Here is a 19,885-nt window from a genome sequence, read left to right on the forward strand (position 1 = left end):
ACCCTTGTTATTAGATTAAATCATCTTTCCTTACACCTATTGTTAGATTGTTGCATGTTTAGTAGTGAATTTCATCTTCCCACCATGTTTGTGACCAAAGTCTCCATCTTTATTGTCTATTTTGCAATTAGGACCATGATTAGTGAGTAGTCTCCCACTAGGGCTCGGTTTGACCCAACACGAGTAATTTCACTAATTGAATTTCATAAAGGCTAATTATTTGGGGAAATTGGTGAGGGTAGTTTAGAGGATTGACATGGTTTATGGGTTGACTTTTGGGTAGTGTTGACTTACGACCCTTGACCACCAACGAGAGTTGGTTAGGTTGTGATTTGGATACCCGAGGCTTGACCCTATTGTTATCCTTGGTTGAAACCGAAAGGAGAACCGGGTAGGACACCTCTAAGCTAGCGTTTGAAATCGACCCTCGAGAGAGGGAGTGGGATGACCCGGGAATTGACGGGGCTTAATGACCTTAGCAAATATTGGACTACCTTGGGAATAATGCATGTTTTTGGGGTAGTCGGGTATTGAGTTAGGGATTCCGACCTTCGAACCCGAGAGGGGGGTTGGTGGGTAGTACTAGTGTCTTATTTCGAACCCGAGAGGGGGGTCTTAGGCGAATTAGAGTTGTCACCTCCTCACCTTCCTACCCTTGTGATTAGCCTAGAGATTTGATTGTGTGGAATTACGAATTGTTTGGGAAGAACCGAGTCTTAGGCCTTTTTAATTATTTGATTTACAACTTAGTTCTATCTTGCTCACTTTTATTCTCTTGTTTAATTGCATTTCATTTTATTTTGTCTAATTTAGTTATTAGATTAATTCTCTCTTCCCTTATTTTCGACTTAGCTAAACGATAGGATTAGAACAATTAGTAGTCTTCTCAACTCCTTGTGGGATCGACCCTTAATAGTGTACAACGATAAAATCGTGCACTTGCGAGGTATAGCTTGATACCATCAAGTTTTTGGCGCCGTTGCCGGGGAGTTTGGCTAGATATTAATTGTTTTCGTTCTTGTTTAGACTAAGTCTTTTGTTTCTAATCCCTCTCTTGAGTGTGTAGGATTTCTTGCATGGTTAGGAGAGCTCGAAGAGGTCAACCAATACGTCCGATTGACCACGAGATCGAAGCAACCGCGAGAAGACTAAATTCGCTCCGTAGAAGAGGACTTATAGAAACACCGATTCCTCAAGAAAATCCAGTAATTGAGAACCTTCAAGGAGAACCACGGGTCTTTGAAACTTTCGAAAATCCTTTTGCAACACCGGAAACGGAAGTAACAATGGCCGCGGTCCCTATGAGAGATAACTTGGCTCCGAAAAAGGTGGTGAATCCGAGTATTGTGAAGCCACCTATTCAAGCCAACAATTTTGATGTGAAAGCCACCTTGCTACAACTTGTCCAAGGGAATCAATTCGGAGGGGGAGCCACCGAAAACCCCAACGAGCATCTCAACGAGTTCTTGGATAGTTGTGACATGTTCAAGGCCAATGGAGTAACGGAAGATGCCGTACGCCTTAGGCTTTTCCCTTACTCCTTGAGGGGAAGTGCCAAGGAATGGCTTAAAAGTTGTGAACCCGACTCTCTTCGGACTTGGGACGATGTCTCTAAGGCTTTTCTCAACAAGTATTTCCCACCCCAACGAACCGCAAGAATCAAGAGTGAGCTCCAAGGGTTCACCCAACAAGAAGATGAGACCCTTTATGAAGCATGGGAGAGGTACAAGGGCCTCCAAAGGCTATGTCCTCACCACGGTATTGGGGATGATGAGCTCATCAACAATTTCTATGAAGGGTTAAACAATGAGATGAAGATGAACCTTGATTCCGGCTCGGGGAAGGGAGCTTTGGATAAGATAGACCACAAGACGGCGAAAGAGCTTATTGAAGAAATGGCTTCTCGTACCTTTCATTGGAACAATGATAGGCACAAGAGGAAGGGGAATTCAACGGTCGAATCGGCCAACAATGTGGAAGTGAAAGAGATGATAGAAGAGCTTAAGCAACAAGTAGCCTTGATGAGCTCAAGCAAGACATCTAGCAACTCTTCTATGAGGAACCAAGTCTATAGTTGTGAGCTTTGTGGAGACCAAGGACACCCACCCAATGAGTGTCCTTTGGTGGTTGGAGATGGAAGTTGTATGGAGCAAGTGAACGGGATATGGGAGTCTAGTCCGGCCAAGCAAGCATTTAACAACAACCAATATCACCCGGGATTGAGAGCCCACCCAAACTTCTCCTATGGCTCTCAAAATGTCCAAAACCCAACCTTCCAACAAAAATCACAACAACCAAACTTCCAAACTCAAAAACAAAACACAACATTTAATCAAGGTCCACCGGGTTTCCAAGGAAGAACTTTCCAACCTAGACAACAATTTCAATCACTTAACCCACCAACCACCCAACCATTCCAACAAACCACCCAACCTTTCCAACAAAATTTCCAACCATTCCAACAACCCACCCAACCAAAGTCAAACATGGAACTCATGATGGAACAAATGATGAATCATCAAACACAATTCATCAACCATACCACCCAAAAACAAGAAGAGACAACCACATCCATCAACCAACTTAGAACCCAAATGCAAGCCTCTCAACGAATGACGGACAACCAAATCTCCCAATTGGCTACCCAAATGAGCCAACTACAAGCCTCCCAAGGTAAATTCCCGGGTAAAACCGAGGAAAATCCGAAAACCATGAATGCTATTCATTTGAGGAGTGGTAGAGATTTGGAAGACCGTGAATTTGTCAAGAAAAGGAAGAGTAGTAGACCGGGTAATGTCATTGAACCTCAAATTGTGGTTGAACCTCCTAAGGTAATTGAAGAAAAGGAGGGAAAAGATGAGCTTGTGGAAATTGTTGTGGAAACTCCAAGAGTGATTGATGAACCAACAAGGGTAGTTGAAGAGCCTCAACAACAAGTGGTACGAACTTATGTACCACCGGTTCCCTTTCCACAAAGGTTGGCAAGAGCCAAACTTGAACAAAAGTATGGGAAGTTCATGGATATGATGAAGGGTATCAACATTACTATGCCTTTCATTGATGCCGTAAAGGAGATTCCAAGCTATGGCAAGTTCTTGAAGGAGCTCATCTCTAACAAAAACTCCTTGAGCCCGACAACCACGGTGAACTTATCCAAGGAGTGTAGTGCAATTCTCATGAATGAGGCTCCTCAAAAGCTTGAAGACCCGGGGAGTTTCTCCATTCCTTGTAAGATTGGGACCGTGCACATTGAGAGGGCTTTGTGTAATTTGGGGGCTAGCATTAGTCTTATGCCCCTCAAAATTTTCAAGAAGTTGAAAGGTTATGAGCTTTCACCAACAAGGGTTTCTCTCCAACTTGCCGATAGGTCGGTAAGATACCCGATTGGTCTTGTGGAGGATGTCCCGCTCAAGGTGGGGAAACTTGCATTTCCATGTGATTTCTATGTTATAGACATCCCCGAAGACTCGAATATTCCCTTCATATTGGGGCGCCCTTGCCTTGCTACGGGGGGTGCCATGATTGATGTGAAAAATGGGAGGCTTTCTTTGCAAGTGGGTGAAGATAAGGTTGAATTCTCCTTGAACAAGGCTATGATAGAGCCTTCGGAAGAAAAGTCTTGTTATATGATTGATGTGGTCGAAGAATGGGTTGATATGAAGAAGTTTGATGAAGACAAGGGTTTGCAAGGGTTCCTTGAGGGCAAGGTAAAGGATTGCAAGGAGCACCGGGAGTATGCTTTAGCTATGGAAGCAACAATTGAAGAAGACCCGGACAAAGAATTTGAAAGCTTGAGAGGAGATGGTAAAAAAGAGGAGAGATCCACGCCTCCTCAAGTGGAGTTGAAACCTCTTCCCTCTACTCTTAAACATGCTTTCCTTGGCCCTAATGATACTTACCCTATTATTGTCAATAGTGCACTCAATGACACCGAACTTCAAAAATTACTTGATGTTGTGAGAAAGTACAAGGATGTCATTGGGTACTCAATTGATGATATTAAGGGGATTAGCCCTTCTTTTTGCACCCATCGCATTCACTTGGAGGATGAGAGTGCATCTTCCATTGAGCCTCAACGCCGCCTTAACCCCGCTATGAAAGAAGTGGTTAGGAAGGAGGTGTTGAAGCTCTATGATGCAAGCATAATTTACCCTATCTCCGATAGTGCATGGGTGAGCCCGGTGCATGTTGTGCCAAAGAAGGGCGGGGTCACGGTAGTCACCAATGATAAGAATGAACTAATTCCAACGAGAGTCACAACCGGGTGGAGAATGTGTATAGACTATAGGCGCCTCAACAAGGCAACTAGGAAAGACCATTTCCCCCTCCCTTTCCTTGACCAAATGTTGGAAAGACTTGCCCAACATTCTCATTTTTGCTACCTTGATGGGTTTTCGGGGTTTTTCCAAATCCCGATTCACCCCAATGACCAAGAAAAGACCACATTCACGTGCCCATTTGGCACTTTTGCTTATAGGCGCATGCCCTTTGGGCTTTGCAATGCGCCGGCCACATTTCAAAGATGCATGCTAGCTATATTTTCCGAATATGTTGAGAATATCATGGAGGTGTTTATGGACGACTTCTCGGTCGTAGGCACCTCATTTGATGGATGTCTAGCTAATTTGGGTAAGGTCTTGAAAAGATGTCAAGAGAGTGGTCTAGTCTTGAATTGGGAGAAATGTCACTTCATGGTGACATCCGGGGTTGTTTTGGGTCATGTAGTGTCAAGTAAAGGCTTGGAAGTTGATCAAGCCAAGATTGAAGTGATCAAAACTCTACCCCCTCCCACTAATGTTAAAGGAATTAGGAGTTTTCTTGGGCATGCCGGTTTTTACCGGAGATTCATTAAGGATTTTTCTTTGATTGCCCGACCTTTAACTTTGTTGCTTGGAAAAGATGTGCCATTTGAATTTACTAATGAGTGTTTGGATGCATTCAATAGGTTGAAGGAAGCTCTCATCACCGCTCCAATCATGCAACCTCCCACTTGGGGAGAACCTTTCGAGTTGATGTGCGATGCTAGTGATGTGGCGGTGGGAGCGGTGCTTGGGCAAAAGAAGAATGGCAAGCTCCATGCCATATATTATGCAAGCAAGACTTTGGATGAAGCTCAATCACACTACACTACCACCGAAAAAGAGCTCTTGGCGGTCATATATGCCATGAACAAGTTTCGCTCCTACCTAGTTGGCTCTAAAGTAATTGTGCACACCGATCACACGGCATTGAGGCACTTACTAATCAAGAAGGAGTCGAAGCCACGCTTGATTCGGTGGATACTATTGTTACAAGAGTTCGATATCGAGATTAGGGACAAGAAAGGTGTAGAAAATGTGGTAGCCGATCATCTTTCTCGGCTACTCCATGTCAAAGATAAGGATGGATTGCCAATTGATGATACATTACCGGATGATCAACTTTTCGCACTAGCTTTGATGGATACCCCGTGGTACGCGGACTATGTAAATTATTTGGTATCCGGGGTCATCCCACACGGTTATGATTCCCATAAGAAAAAGAAATTCTTCCATGACCTTAAGCAATATTTTTGGGAAGAACCGTGCCTCTACAAAGCTTGTGCCGACGGGATAATTAGAAGATGCATCCCCAATGAAGAAGTCCAACCCATAATCTCTCATTGCCATGACATGCCAAGTGGAGGGCATGGTAGTTCACGGAAAACCGCCGCGAGGGTGCTCCAATGTGGATTCTTTTGGCCTTCCCTATTTCACGATGTGGCCACCTACGTCAAGAAGTGTGACAAGTGTCAAAGAAGTGGTAACATTTCAAAGAGGCATGAAATGCCAATGAACTACATACTTGAAGTGGAGGTATTCGATGTATGGGGGATTGACTATCAAGGCCCTTTTCCCTCATCAAATGGGAATGAGTATATCCTTGTTGCGGTGGACTATGTGAGCAAATGGGTTGAAGCAATTCCAACAAAGACTTGTGACGCAAAATCAGTGACCAAACTCATGGAGACAATCATATTCCCACGGTTTGGAGTTCCACGAATTGTGATTAGTGACCGTGGAACTCATTTCCGGGAAAGGACTCTTGATGCTCTACTCAAGAAGCATGGGGTGCAACATAGGCGGAGCCTTGCCTATCACCCACAAGCTAACGGCCAAGCCGAAATCTCTAACCGTGAAATCAAGATGATCCTTGAAAAAACCGTGAGCCGGTCAAGGAAAGATTGGTCTACCAAGCTCAATGATGCATTGTGGGCGTACCGGACCGCTTTCAAAACACCAATAGGAACTTCACCATTCCGGTTGGTGTACGGGAAGCCTTGCCATTTGCCGGTTGAGTTGGAGCACAAGGCTCATTGGGCCATCCGACTCCTTAACTTCGACTTGAAAAGCGCCGGGGAAAAGCGGCTACTTGACCTCAATGAGCTTGAAGAATTTAGACTAGAGGCTTATGAGAGCTCTAGATTGTATAAGGAGAGGACCAAAAGATTTCATGACAAGGCCATCCTCCGGAGAGAGTTCAAGGAGGGAGAGTTGGTTCTCCTTTTTAACTCAAGGTTCAAGTTGTTCGCGGGAAAGCTCAAATCTAAGTGGTCGGGGCCCTTCACCGTGGTCCGCGTCTTTCCACATGGCGCCGTTGAAATATCCGATGGAGATCAATCCTTCAAGGTGAACGGGCAAAGGCTCAAGCACTATGTTGCCGGAACCCCTATAATCAAGAATGTGAGCTCCATCGCCACCTTCCTTCTAAATTATTGATTGTTATTCATAACTCCGTCGAGCCTACGACATAAAACAAGGGCGCTTCATGGGAGGCAACCCATGCATCTTTGTAAATAACTTGCATTCTAGACTAGTAGTGAGAGATTTGGAGTCGTATTTTGTCTATTTGGATTGGTGACGGAGGTCACTTTTGAAGAACACAAGTTTTTATTTTCGTTGACCCGAAATCCCGGCATCATGCGTCGGAGTGGTTGCGGAAAACAAGAATCCCGGGGTCAATGAAAAAGCTCAAGGTTGAGTTGAAGAAAAATTGAGCAAATTTGAAAAACACAACGAGAAATAGCTGAGTGTTGTGTTTTGCCGGTGGACCGGCAGCCGGTTGGTCCACCGGCAGCGAGGACAAAAATCTTGAAGGAGAAAATCGAAAAAATAGAAAAAGGGGGAGTGCGTTTTACCGGCAGACCGGTTGCCGGTTCTCCAACCGGCAAAACGCACCATCAGACCAAATTAAACACGCGAGAAACCTCCTATTCTCATTTCATTTCTTCTTTCTTCCTTCTTCAAACCTCCATTATTTTTCCCCCTTTCTAACCCTAACTCCATTAAAACTCAATCAAACTCCCTCCAACCTTCACCAATCTACTCCAATCATCAAGATGGCCGGAAGAAGAACAAGAGCCGACATAGCAAGGGACCAAGCGGCATTGATTGCTCAAGCGGCGACCGATACATACCCCGATCCGGACTTTCCTACAGTCGAGTTTACCACACCAACTATGAAGGGTAAGTTTATTCTCTTCAAAAATCGCCCCCTCACCCCTACCAAGTTTCTTCATCATCCGTCTTTGTCTACCCTTGGGATTGCTAGGGAGACGGAAACTCTTTTTGCGGGGTGTGGTATGAGGGGCATATTTACCATGCATGAGTATACTTACCCTCGGATCACATGGGAATTTTTGAGTAGTCTTAAGATTACCAAGCACCGGCAAACTGGGATGGTGGCTACCCTTAACTTTAGACTCATGAACCGGGAACACAACATCACTTTGGGTCGGTTGGCTCAAATTTTTGGGCTGGAAAATGCGCCGTCGCATACCCCGCCCGCTGATTTTCACTATTCCCGTGTATGGAAGGCGATTTCGGGCCTAGATGATCAACCTGGGGTGAAAAGGCCCGCGATAAGTTGCCACAATCCCGTCATTCGGGTGTGGCATAGATGTATGGGATGCACCGTTCTTGCGGTAGATGAGCCATGGGTGTTTAGGACCCACGAGCTTGAAATTTTGGGGTCCTACTTGTTCACTAAACCCACCCCCTTCCGAATTAATGTGGCTCACTACCTAGCCCTTAACCTATCCAAGATTGCAAGTTCTCCGGGGCATAGAACCCCGATACATGTGGGTGGCATGATCACCCGAATTGCCCGCAACTTGGACCGTCCGGTTGACCTTTCCACGATGAATTGGATAGCCGGGGACACTTACTTGACAAAGAGTTACTTGACCTCGAGCCTCACTTGGCTCAAAGAGAACCCCAATGACGGCATTGAATATTGGCAAATCAATCACAAGAACTCCATCCGGCTTCCAAATGTTACCGCGGTCAAAATTGAGAAGGACAAGGAATTCTATCTCCTTGATATTGAACAAGACCCACCCACCGACCAACCTCCCCCTAATCCTACTCGAGTTTATTCACGAGACCGCCGAGTGAACACTCCTTCCACCCTCCAATATCAAATGCCACAAACTCATCAACCTCCCCCGTGGCAATTTCAACAAGGTGAGGCGTCCTCCTCGACCCCTCCTCCCTTGCCACCTTCCCTCACCGAGTGGATGGAGAGGATGGACATTGCCACGGCAAAAGCCGCTAGTGAGAGGGACGTTTTGGGGAGAAAGTTGGACCGGATATATTATGATCAAGCTACCGGTACTTATCCCATCTATGATGATTTTTGTCGACGGGAATACGTGGGTTATGAGCACCCCCACCCCTCCTACTTCACTTGGCCCGATGGGAACTACTCGAGAGAGGATGGGAGTATGGTCCGCGGAGGTCTTAACCTCCAACCGGACTACTTTGCGCGACCCGTTTTCCCGCCTATGCCCGAGTCTAGACCGGAGGGGCATGAGGCCCAATGGTTTGGGGGAGTTCGGCCCTATTTTGCTAGTGATGCGGGTGCGTCGGGATCCGGTGGTGGTTTCACGGGAGGAGATAGCGGCGTGATGAATATGAGCGGAGATTTCACGGGTGGTTTTCCGGGTGTCGGCGGTAGTGGAGGTAATTTCACCTTCAACCCCGATGATTTGATTCAAGGCTCCGACATTAATACCGGAGATAACAATGATGAAGATGATGATGATGAGATGGGGTCTTAGTCCCCAAATTGATGGTTTTTTATCCTCCCTTTTTCAATCCAAAGCCTTTGGTATGCTCCTAACAATCAATCCAAACGACAAGTACGATCTCTCCCTTTTATCCAAATTTCTCATTCACGTTTAATTTTTCGCATGCATTTAGTTGATAAACCATTTAGTTGCATCATATAGGATTGCATTAGATTTCAATTTTGTAATATATTGTCACATTTAGTAATTGCATTCACTTAGCATAATTTGCATTGTCATTTCAATTATGCATATAGAATAGAGCATGCATTGCATTTTCAAACTAAAAAAAACCAACTAAAAAAATTGAAAAAAATGACAAAAACCACCAAAAACATGTTATTTTCTTTCACTAAAATGCCCTCCCATGTCTATAAATAAGTGTGGGGAGGGCCTAAAAAAAACAACAAAAACATGCTTTTAATTTGAATTCCCTCCACACATTTATTTCCATTTGGAAGTAATGTAAATAAATAAGTGTGGGGAGGGAGTTCTCATATCAAAAACCCAAAAATATGTCTTTTTAATTTTTCAAAACCAAAAATCACAAAAATATGTTATTTTCCCTTTGAAAAATCAAAAATCAAAAAAATATGTTCATTTCTTTTTCTTATTCACTCCCTATGCTTTTGTCCATTGAGGACAATGTACATCTCAAGTGTGGGGAGGGAAATATCACTCTTGTGAATATTTGTTTATAATTGTAAATGTTTATTAAATTAGATAAAACGCCTAAAAATTGAAAAATTTCTGAAAATTCAAAAAAATTGCATTGTATATATATGTTTTGTCTAACCTTTTGGCTTGGCACATTGACTACTTGAGGCAAAAAGGAGCTAGAAGACCGCTCGGTATAACCCTTCCTATCTCTTGCTCCTTTTGCTATTCTTTCTTTTTGGTATCTTGGATATTTTGAAGGAGAATGGGAATTTTGTTGCTTTGGGTGTCTCCTTGGGAGACCGTTTGGAATCTTGGTGTTGATGTGCTGCTAGGTTTAGCCAATTTGTTGCACGTTTCATTTCATGTTTGTTTAAATTTCCGCATGCATTTGTTCACATGTAAATACTTGTTGCATTTCTTTCTTTTGCATTTCAGTTTGTAAATAAGTTTTTAAGGAAGAGCATGGTCAAAGGAAGGGAACCAAGTACCCCCATGATGAACTAATGTGCCCAATTGTGCCTTTCCCCTCCTCGTGACTCGCGCCCGTGGCCTCTTAGTTAGCCGAGGAAGGAGGGCTTGACCAATGAGTTTGGACCGATCTTGTGAGACCTAGGGCCGTAGACTAGACCTTTGGCTCGACTTAGCTACTCAAAGGTAAGGGTAGAGCCTCCTAGGGCGGGTACATTCATACCCCGCCCTCATCTAGGTTCGAGAGTAGGTCTCCTCGCGAGGCGTGTCACATCATTACGCATAAGTGTGTCGCATCGTCCTTAGATCATGAAATTGCATTACATTTTTGTGCATATGATATGAAGCAAAAATCAGTTTATATTAACCTCACATAGCCAAATAGCCTTGTTTTATTCCCTACATTGTTTCCCTTTTTGATTCACCCCCTTGAGCTTAGCCCTTTTTATTTGGCAAACCCACCTAGATAGCTACATTCCCATAACCACCCTTCCTTAATCAAGAATTGGTCGGTTTTTGTAGTTGTGTTGTAGGAGGTGATTTGGGACATAGTGATGGATAGTATACATATCCATTTGGGTCGGAATTTGGTATGATTTGGCTTTATATACAAATAAGAGGTTTTCAAAAAAAAAAAAAAAAAAAAAAATAGAAAAGTGAAAAGTCATGAAAAATAAAAAAAAAAAATGAGTTGTGTTGTATATATTTGTTTGTTGTCAAGAAAAAGAAAAAGGCAAGCAACACCCCTACTCATCATTTAATGGGGTAGAAAAAGCCGTTGCTAAATAAAAAGGGGCAAATTGATGTTTTTCCAAAGATGAGTCGGGTTTACACATTTTTTGCATGGCTTGGGAAACCGAGTCGTTGTTACGGTGTAGACGTTACCATTTGTTGAAATAAAAGGAGTTTTATCAAATTTTTCCTACTTGAGTTGGGTTTATGCAATTTTTGCATAGTTTTGGTCATCATTGCTATGTTAGGGCATAGACGTGTCTCATGTGTTGCAATAAGAGATGGGATGTGATGTGTCGACGATTCTTGATTTGAGCCCCACATGTCCAAACGGTGCTTGCACCAATCCCGTTTCGACCTTCTCCTTAGCCCCGTTGTAACCCTTGCTTCATTTTGTGTGCATTCTACCATTGTTGCATTTCATCGGACGTAGGACGGTTTTACACATTAGATTGCGGGCACGTTTTCGCTAGTCGAGTTAGTTGAGTGATTTTGGTTACTTTTTGTCACAAAAATCACCTTGTTCTTTCATTGAGTGACGAGTGAAAACCGTGAGGATGTCGTTGCCTTGGTCTCCTTAGTCATGGGTCCTTTGGTTGAATCTTGTGTCGGTTTTGTAATTCTCGGCGGACTTGCCCTTTCTTCCCTTTCCCCGCTCTTGAATGTGTTTCTTGAGCATTGGTCACGCGAGGGTTGCTTGAGTCATACTTAGGGGGTTGGCACCTCAATTGGCACTTCTGAGACGGTACTCCCGACCAAGACCGTGTTTTGTTGTTTGAAAAATTCGGCCACTTAGATGAGGAAAGTGGATCATTTTGTTAGATGCATTCTACTTGTTGATTACGTGCTATCATGATGAATGTGTCGAAAGTTTTGTAGCAAGACCCAACTTGCCTTGCAATAGGGCACTCTCCCCTCATGGGTGTCAAATTGTGAGTTGAAGGGGCGTTGAGTGCGCTAATACTCGATCGGCTTAAGTAGTAGTTTAGTTGAGTGATGCTTATATTGTGCATCCACTCTCCATATCTATCATAATAATGCTTTGTACATTTGGTTTAGGGACTTACTCGGGGACGAGTAAGGCTTAAGTGTGGGGAGGTTTGATATACGATTAATTTACTTCTAATTCCCTCTTTCTTTTATACATACCGACTCATAACGAGTCGGTTTCGGGTGTTTTTCCTTGCATTTTGTGCCCAATGCCCGTACTTGTTACCTTGTGCATCCTTTTGTAGGAAACGACCCAAGTATGGAGAATTTGGGGGCAAGAAAGGCACCCCATTGCCTTTACATGAAGAAGAGGTGAAGAAATGCTGAAGAGTGTGTTTTGCCGGCAGACCGGCAGTCGGTCTAGCCACCGGCAAAACACACCCCAGAGAATCACTTAAGATTTTTGAAGAAAAGTTGAGGAATGTGCTTTGCCGGCAGGCCGGCAACCGGCCCACCGGTAAAGCACAGCAAGTGGGATTAATTGGAGAATTTGGTGAAAAACAAGCTTGACCTCGCTGCCGGTTGGAGCACCGGCAGCCGGTCAACCGGCATTTCACACATCACAAAGAAGAAGAAAGTCCTGAAGAAGGTGTTTTGCCGGCAGGCCGGCAACCGGCCCACCGGCAAAACACGAATGCCAGATGTTTTAATTCTTTGCACGGTTTTGCCGGCAGGAGCACCGGCAGCCGGTCCACCGGCACAATGGTCCACCGGCAAAAAACGCAAAGACTCATGGATTTGGGCTTTTCTCTCTTTTCCTCCTCTTTTCTTCTTAATCTTGTACAAGCCTATAAATACCCCTCTCCTTAAACCCTTTGACACACAACCCTAGATCCAGAATTTTTACCCTTTCAAGCTTTAAACTTTCTTAATCTCTTTGTTAATCTTTCTTTAATTAGAGAAGTTCTTCAATCAATTAGTGATTGAATTTGGGTTTGTAAGAAGATTTGAAGGATTTCCTTCTTTATTAATTCTATCCAAATTCCTCTTTCACTACTTTGTTGGTATTAATTCTCTCCCTATTTTCATTTGTTTACATTTTGTTCTTCTTTTATGTTTGTTAGATTGTTTATGTTAAGATTGTTGGTGTTGTTTGTTTGTTGTTGTTAATTTCATCATTGTTCACCTTTTCATTGTTCATCTTTCCTTTGTTTCTCTTTCATTTGTTCATCCTTGGGTAGTTGTCCTCAAAGACTTAATCTTTGAGTTGATTTGGTTAAAGATTGTGTCTTTAAGTTTAATCACCCTTGTTATTAGATTAAATCATCTTTCCTTACACCTATTGTTAGATTGTTGCATGTTTAGTAGTGAATTTCATCTTCCCACCATGTTTGTGACCAAAGTCTCCATCTTTATTGTCTATTTTGCAATTAGGACCATGATTAGTGAGTAGTCTCCCACTAGGGCTCGGTTTGACCCAACATGAGTAATTTCACTAATTGAATTTCATAAAGGCTAATTATTTGGGGAAATTGGTGAGGGTAGTTTAGAGGATTGACATGGTTTATGGGTTGACTTTTGGGTAGTGTTGACTTACGACCCTTGACCACCAACGAGAGTTGGTTAGGTTGTGATTTGGATACCCGAGGCTTGACCCTATTGTTATCCTTGGTTGAGACCGAAAGGGAGAACCGGGGTAGGACACCTCTAAGCTAGCGTTTGAAATCGACCCTCGAGAGAGGGAGTGGGATGACCCGGGAATTGACGGGGCTTAATGACCTTAGCAAATATTGGACTACCTTGGGAATAATGCATGTTTTTGGGGTAGTCGGGTATTGAGTTAGGGATTCCGACCTTCGAACCCGAGAGGGGGGTTGGTGGGTAGTACTAGTGTCCTATTTCGAACCCGAGAGGGGGGTCTTAGGCGAATTAGAGTTGTCACCTCCTCACCTTCCTACCCTTGTGATTAGCCTAGAGATTTGATTGTGTGGAATTACGAATTGTTTGGGAAGAACCGAGTCTTAGGCCTTTTTAATTATTTGATTTACAACTTAGTTCTATCTTGCTCACTTTTATTCTCTTGTTTAATTGCATTTCATTTTATTTTGTCTAATTTAGTTATTAGATTAATTCTCTTTTCCCTTATTTTCGACTTAGCTAAACGATAGGATTAGAACAATTAGTAGTCTTCTCAACTCCTTGTGGGATCGACCCTTAATAGTGTACAACGATAAAATCGTGCACTTGCGAGGTATAGCTTGATACCATCAGGTACCATAGGCAAAAATATGGAATCTCAAGGATACCATAGGCAGATTCTTAAAAGTAGGGGTAACATGGAAAATCTAACAAAATTAAGAGGTACGACGGGAAATTTTCGTATCTCAACTATGATAAAAAAAAAGAAGAAAAACAACGACAAATATTAGTGGATAGTACTTGATCATATTATTAAATTTAAATATAACTATTAGATATAATGAGTAGCAATTGTCCGTATTCGGTATTCGGGATCTGGTTGAATGTCGAACTAAGTGCAAAAAAGATGGTGTAATTCTGAGTTTGTTATTTGTCCCACATTGAAAAACAATGCAGGTTTGATGATATACTACGGATAAATAGTAGAATTGTCCCACATCAGAAAAATAATCCAAGTTTGGTGAATATATTACTTATAAATAGTAGAATTGTCCCACATCGAAAGATTAGTATAAGGTGGGTTGATTATATGATTATAAATAAGAGTTAACCCACGTATATATTAATCTTGAATTTTTTTTGAAAGAGATATTTTAATAATATGTAAACAAATCATTAGACATAGAATGTAAACATTAAACCCTTATAACGTTTTTTTTTTCTGCATTATAAATAAGTTAATTACCCCGTTGCAACGCACGGGCATTCAAACTAGTTAATTATAATATATAGTTTTAAATCAATAGCACCGTGTGATGGACCCGATTAAGGGATCTCAATGCAAATATTATATAGTTTGGGTTAAAATTAAATTATATAGAAACTTGGTAATTTTCCTAAACATTTGTAAGAGACTAAAACATGGTCACTTTCCTTAAAATAAAATAATTAATTAAGATGGTCAATTTCCTTAAAACAAAATAATTAATTAAGATGCTTGGTAATTTTCCTAAATATTTATAGAAGGCTAAAAGATGGTCAATTTCCTTAACATAAAATAATTAATTAGTATAAACATGCACACTTATGGTATTAATTATTATCATCATAAAATTATATATTAAATTTAAAATCTATGCAATTGTCTTAAACTTTATAGTTTATTAGATATATAGAGATGTTAATTATTTAACATACAAAAATACAATAAGTAGGTTATAAATAATTCAAGTTAGATTCCATAATATATAATATTGCATAATTATTTCGATTTGATTTAATGCATATATGTAATATATTTATAAAAATATATAATTCTCTTAAAATTGCATGCCTAAGTAGTAAAAGTAATTTCGGTCAGTAAAGAAAAGATTTGTAGTAACATTGGATATAGTTATATGATAATCTCATTTGAATAGTAAAAGTAACAATATTATCAGCGAGATTAGTGAAAGTGTTAGAAATAACAACGGGAGTAGTGAAATAATCAATATTAATGCGGCAATAGTGATAGTGACAATAATTACGGTGGGAGTAATGAAATTATCAATATTAATGCGGCAGTAGTGACCGTAACAACAATTACGGCGAGAGTAGTGAAAGTAACAATGATTACGGGCACGTAGTGAAATGTTATTACTATTGTTTCATTAATAAGAGTAAAATATTAATAGCGGGAGTAATGAATTTGTCTCAAAATTTATTTCATTGTAATTTTAGGATATGTCATAGAAAAATATATTAATGATAAATTTATGGGTTATGCAACTTTAAGTAATTTTATTTAATTAAAAGATTTTTTTAATGGTAAGTAGAGGTAGCCCGGGCGAAGCCGGGCACCAATACTAGTAATGTATATGGCAATATCAGATTGATTCCAAAATTTCCGGAATAAATTGAAGACAACTAATATAAAAAGCAATTATTCGTTAGTTTTTGTATACTCCGTAGATAGGAAGGTATCAAAGTGAGCCGGTAGAAATCAGAGTTAAATACGATGTCTAACAACAAATTGGTGCCATTTTATGTGTCACATACGCAGCTACATTTTATTTTACGCTTTTTTAATATTACTAATATGTTTTTTTTTCTTGTGGTTGAATAATCATACTATAATAACCATTTTTCATACTCGTACCTTATTTTTTACATGTTTGTTGTTGTACATGTGATGTAGGATGAAATGGTTTTCCCGCCTCCTCATCAGCTCTTGATTTCGCATCGGCTCCATATATTGATTGCAAGAAATAATTCAAAAGATCCAACTAATAATACAACATCCTAGATGTGATGCCTCTGCCGGTATATTCAAGTCTATTTACATGTCACCAAGGTTTTTCATAACAGTAAGGATCATCTGTCCCACTTTTGTGTCCAATTCTATGTGCCACCCCACTAACTTTTTAACACATCACTTATTGCAAAATAAAATATTGCAATAATTATATTAATTTGTTGATGTGTTAGAAGATGATTGGAATGACACACCTTGGGACACCAAATAATGGGACAAAGGATCCCCACTCTTTTCATAAAGGCTGATATATAGTGAGAGAACGAATTAGGTTAACAACCGTAATCATAATTATTAGCGGCTTGGCCTAATCAATATTGGACGCAATCATCATTATTATTATTATTAGTAGTAGGGTTATGTGTAATGTATATGGCAATTTCAGATTAATTCCAAAATTTCGAGAATAAATTGAAGACAGCTAATATAAATAGCAATAATTCGTTAACTTTTTGTATCGACAAGAAGGTATCAAAGTGAATCAGTAGAAATCAGAATCAAATACGATATCCAGCAACAAATTGGTGCCATTTAATTTGTTACACATATGAAGCTACACTTTATTTAAGCTTTTTTTAAATATTATTTTGTACTTACCAATTGTCCCAAGAAAATACTCATAATTACTAAATCAATTATACCTTCGATCAATGACGTAGCGACCTTAGGGCCAGATTTATTTTGAATAGTTTTTAAGACAAATTGCAGACTTTTGTATCATACATTCACAAGGTAATACAAAACTGTTAAACTTCATTCACTGTCGTAGTTATCTTGTTGATATCTAACAAGGCCGAGTAGTTTAGGCCGACACAAAGACCAATACAAATTGGCCTAAATTACTCGGCCTTGTTAGACCTCGTTTGGGGGGTGCTAACGAGCCGAGCCGAGCGCGAGCTTGGCCTTGCTCGGCTTGTGCTCAAGACGTAAAACTCGATCTCGAGCCGATTTCGAGCTTACCCGAACTTGTAGAAAATGTGCTCGATATCAAGTTTGCGAGCTTTAACGCGAGCTCGAGCTCAAATCGAGCCTATATATAATGGTTAATTTTTTGATTTTTTTTCTTTCGATATTTTCAATAACAGGGCTCGAAGGTTAAATGTAAAATATTTGACAAATCAGTGAGACATTTGATATACGTGATATAAAGATATAATCATGATAAAATATTTTTATAAAATATGAGTAATATCTTATATAGTCACACAAGTTCGAGCCGCTCACGAGCTTTTCGAGCCGAGCCAGCGTTTGCTCGGCTTGACTCGTTAAACTCTCGAACCGAGTTCGAGCTCGAGCCGATCTCGCACGGGCCGAGCTTTGACCGAGCTTTTGCCGAGCCGATCTCGAGTTGCTCGCGAGCTGTCTCGTCTCATTAACACCCCTATAAACAGCATATTGAGATAAATTAGTAGATTTTGGGTTAATTAGTAGGTTGACCAATCAATCTACTATTTTCATGTGTTTGGTAAATGGCATATTCTGATAGCATATTGGTCGGAATCTACTGTTTTTTAATATGCTAATAATAGCAGCATATTGTATTAGCATATTCAATTTATAAATGAAATCATTCTAATTATTCTATAATCTGCTAATTACCAAACACCCTTTCTTAATCTGCTAATTTAATTTAATAGTCAAACCTGCTACTAAAATCTGTAACCGTAATTTGCTAACGTTATCTGCTATTATGAGTTTGGTTCTGCCGTTTGCCAAACAAGGCCTTAATCTCTTACATGACACGGTGACAACTAAAACGACAAAAGATGTTTAAGGTAAAATTAGATTTATTTACATTGATTTGTTGTGATATCTTACCTCTATTGCTCGAGATAGTCGTAGATATGATGATTAGAGGGCTAAGCTAGGTAGCACCAAAACGGACACGGACATGGGACACGGGACACGGACACGTGACACGACATCCCTTGAAATTTAGGACACGGGACACGTTATTTAAATTTAATAAAATATATATTTTATAATTATAAACGTTCGATTTTATTTTTATAAAAGCATTTGATATTAAATTTAAATAAGTGAAGCTAAAATTTGCCTTGATCATAACTCATTTTCATTTACTATCCAAACGAATCTTTTAATCAATCTCTTTCGACAGCTCATTTAACGCTTAAAGAACATCATTCACCCCAAATGATGTCCAAATGTCATGGACACGCGTCGGACACGGCCGAAATACCATGGACACGCGTCGGACACGTGCCCGAATAAATGTAGAAAGTTAGACACGGCTTTATAGGTGTCCGACACGTTTCGACGTGTGTCCGAGGAGTGTCGGTGTCCGACACGGTGTCGGACACTGGACAACTAATTAGGAGAAGTGTCCGTGCTACCTAGGGGCTAGGTAATAAGGCCTTTAATATTTATTTTTTTAGTATAATATCAATTTCATTAAAGAAAAGTTAAAACAGTAATAAATCGATATCAAAATTGACAAAATACGGATCAATAAAAATCAAACAAAAATAGAAGACAATTATTTTACAAATCTTTATAGAAGATATCAAAGTTCAATGAATATACAATCTTAAAAAGCCATCCAAAATCCTATAAATACAACCTTTGTTACTGCATTACACTCATCCAAACCTATACATACACTAAAATGAAGAAGAAACCAAAAATCCCTAAATTCTTTGACGAAAAGAAAATTAAATTATATTGCGAGTTTCTTAGGATGTCTTCATCAAATCAGAGAAATACCATATAGAGTCGAGTGCTTCTTACAAGGCTTTGACTCCGCCCATCTGTTGGGCAAATAAAACCGCCATAGTCACAAATACATTCACAGAAACATTAAATGGCGGTCACCTCACATCTCCTATCCTATCGTATGAGTCGCCCAATTGTATATATGTGTCTATGGGACCATCATATCCATTTCTATGCAGGGGCGACCAGAAGCGAAATAAAGAGATAGGGTAGGAATGTTGCTGGTGACAGCATATGCGATGTGGATGAGGCGGCAGAGAACTTGCTCCGAGTTGGTGCTCGAAGGGATGCGTAATACATACTTGTGAAAACTGAATACACCATCAACTAAAAGTTTATACTTCCATTGTTATTCCCTAGATTAGTGATCGGGTTCGCCTGAGTTACCTAACTTTATCATTTAAAATTTATTTTATATGAGATGTATAATTGCGTTGACTTATCTAAATGATATATTTATCATTTATAATACGAAGTATATTTTTGTATGATATTTCAGAAAATTATGATTAAGATAAAATTTATCAACCAATTACGAGATACATTGACTAATGTCGTTGCTATCACTCTTTCGATGTTACTACTTTCATTATTTTCTATAAGTTAGTTTGATAACTTATACTTTGAATAAGTCATTTTTTCAAACCTTATAACCTAGAATAACTTTCGTTAAAATCTTATATCTAAAATCCTAATTTCTTCAATACTAAATACAAAATCTGAAATAAAAACCTAAATGGACGGTTTTACCCTTACTAATTCACTAATTACTACCATTTCCCACAACATTAATCCCTAAACTCTCACTTCCACCATATGCACCTACCCACCAACAACCACCC

The 19,885-nt window shown here is 40.3% G+C and overlaps 1 protein-coding gene and 1 non-coding gene across 2 annotated transcripts in view; both read right to left on the bottom strand.

Moving 5' to 3' along the window:
• LOC141606451 (glutamate synthase 1 [NADH], chloroplastic-like) overlaps window positions 1-19,885 on the bottom strand; it is a 261,024-nt gene that overhangs the window by 150,615 nt on the left and 90,524 nt on the right. The window lies entirely within an intron of this gene.
• Window positions 1,656-1,762, bottom strand: LOC141610192 (small nucleolar RNA R71). The gene has a single exon (XR_012528086.1). It is a non-coding gene; the product is annotated as a small nucleolar RNA R71 (small nucleolar RNA).

This window comes from Silene latifolia, chromosome 10 (genome assembly GCF_048544455.1).
Source record: "Silene latifolia isolate original U9 population chromosome 10, ASM4854445v1, whole genome shotgun sequence".
NCBI lineage: Eukaryota > Viridiplantae > Streptophyta > Magnoliopsida > Caryophyllales > Caryophyllaceae > Silene > Silene latifolia.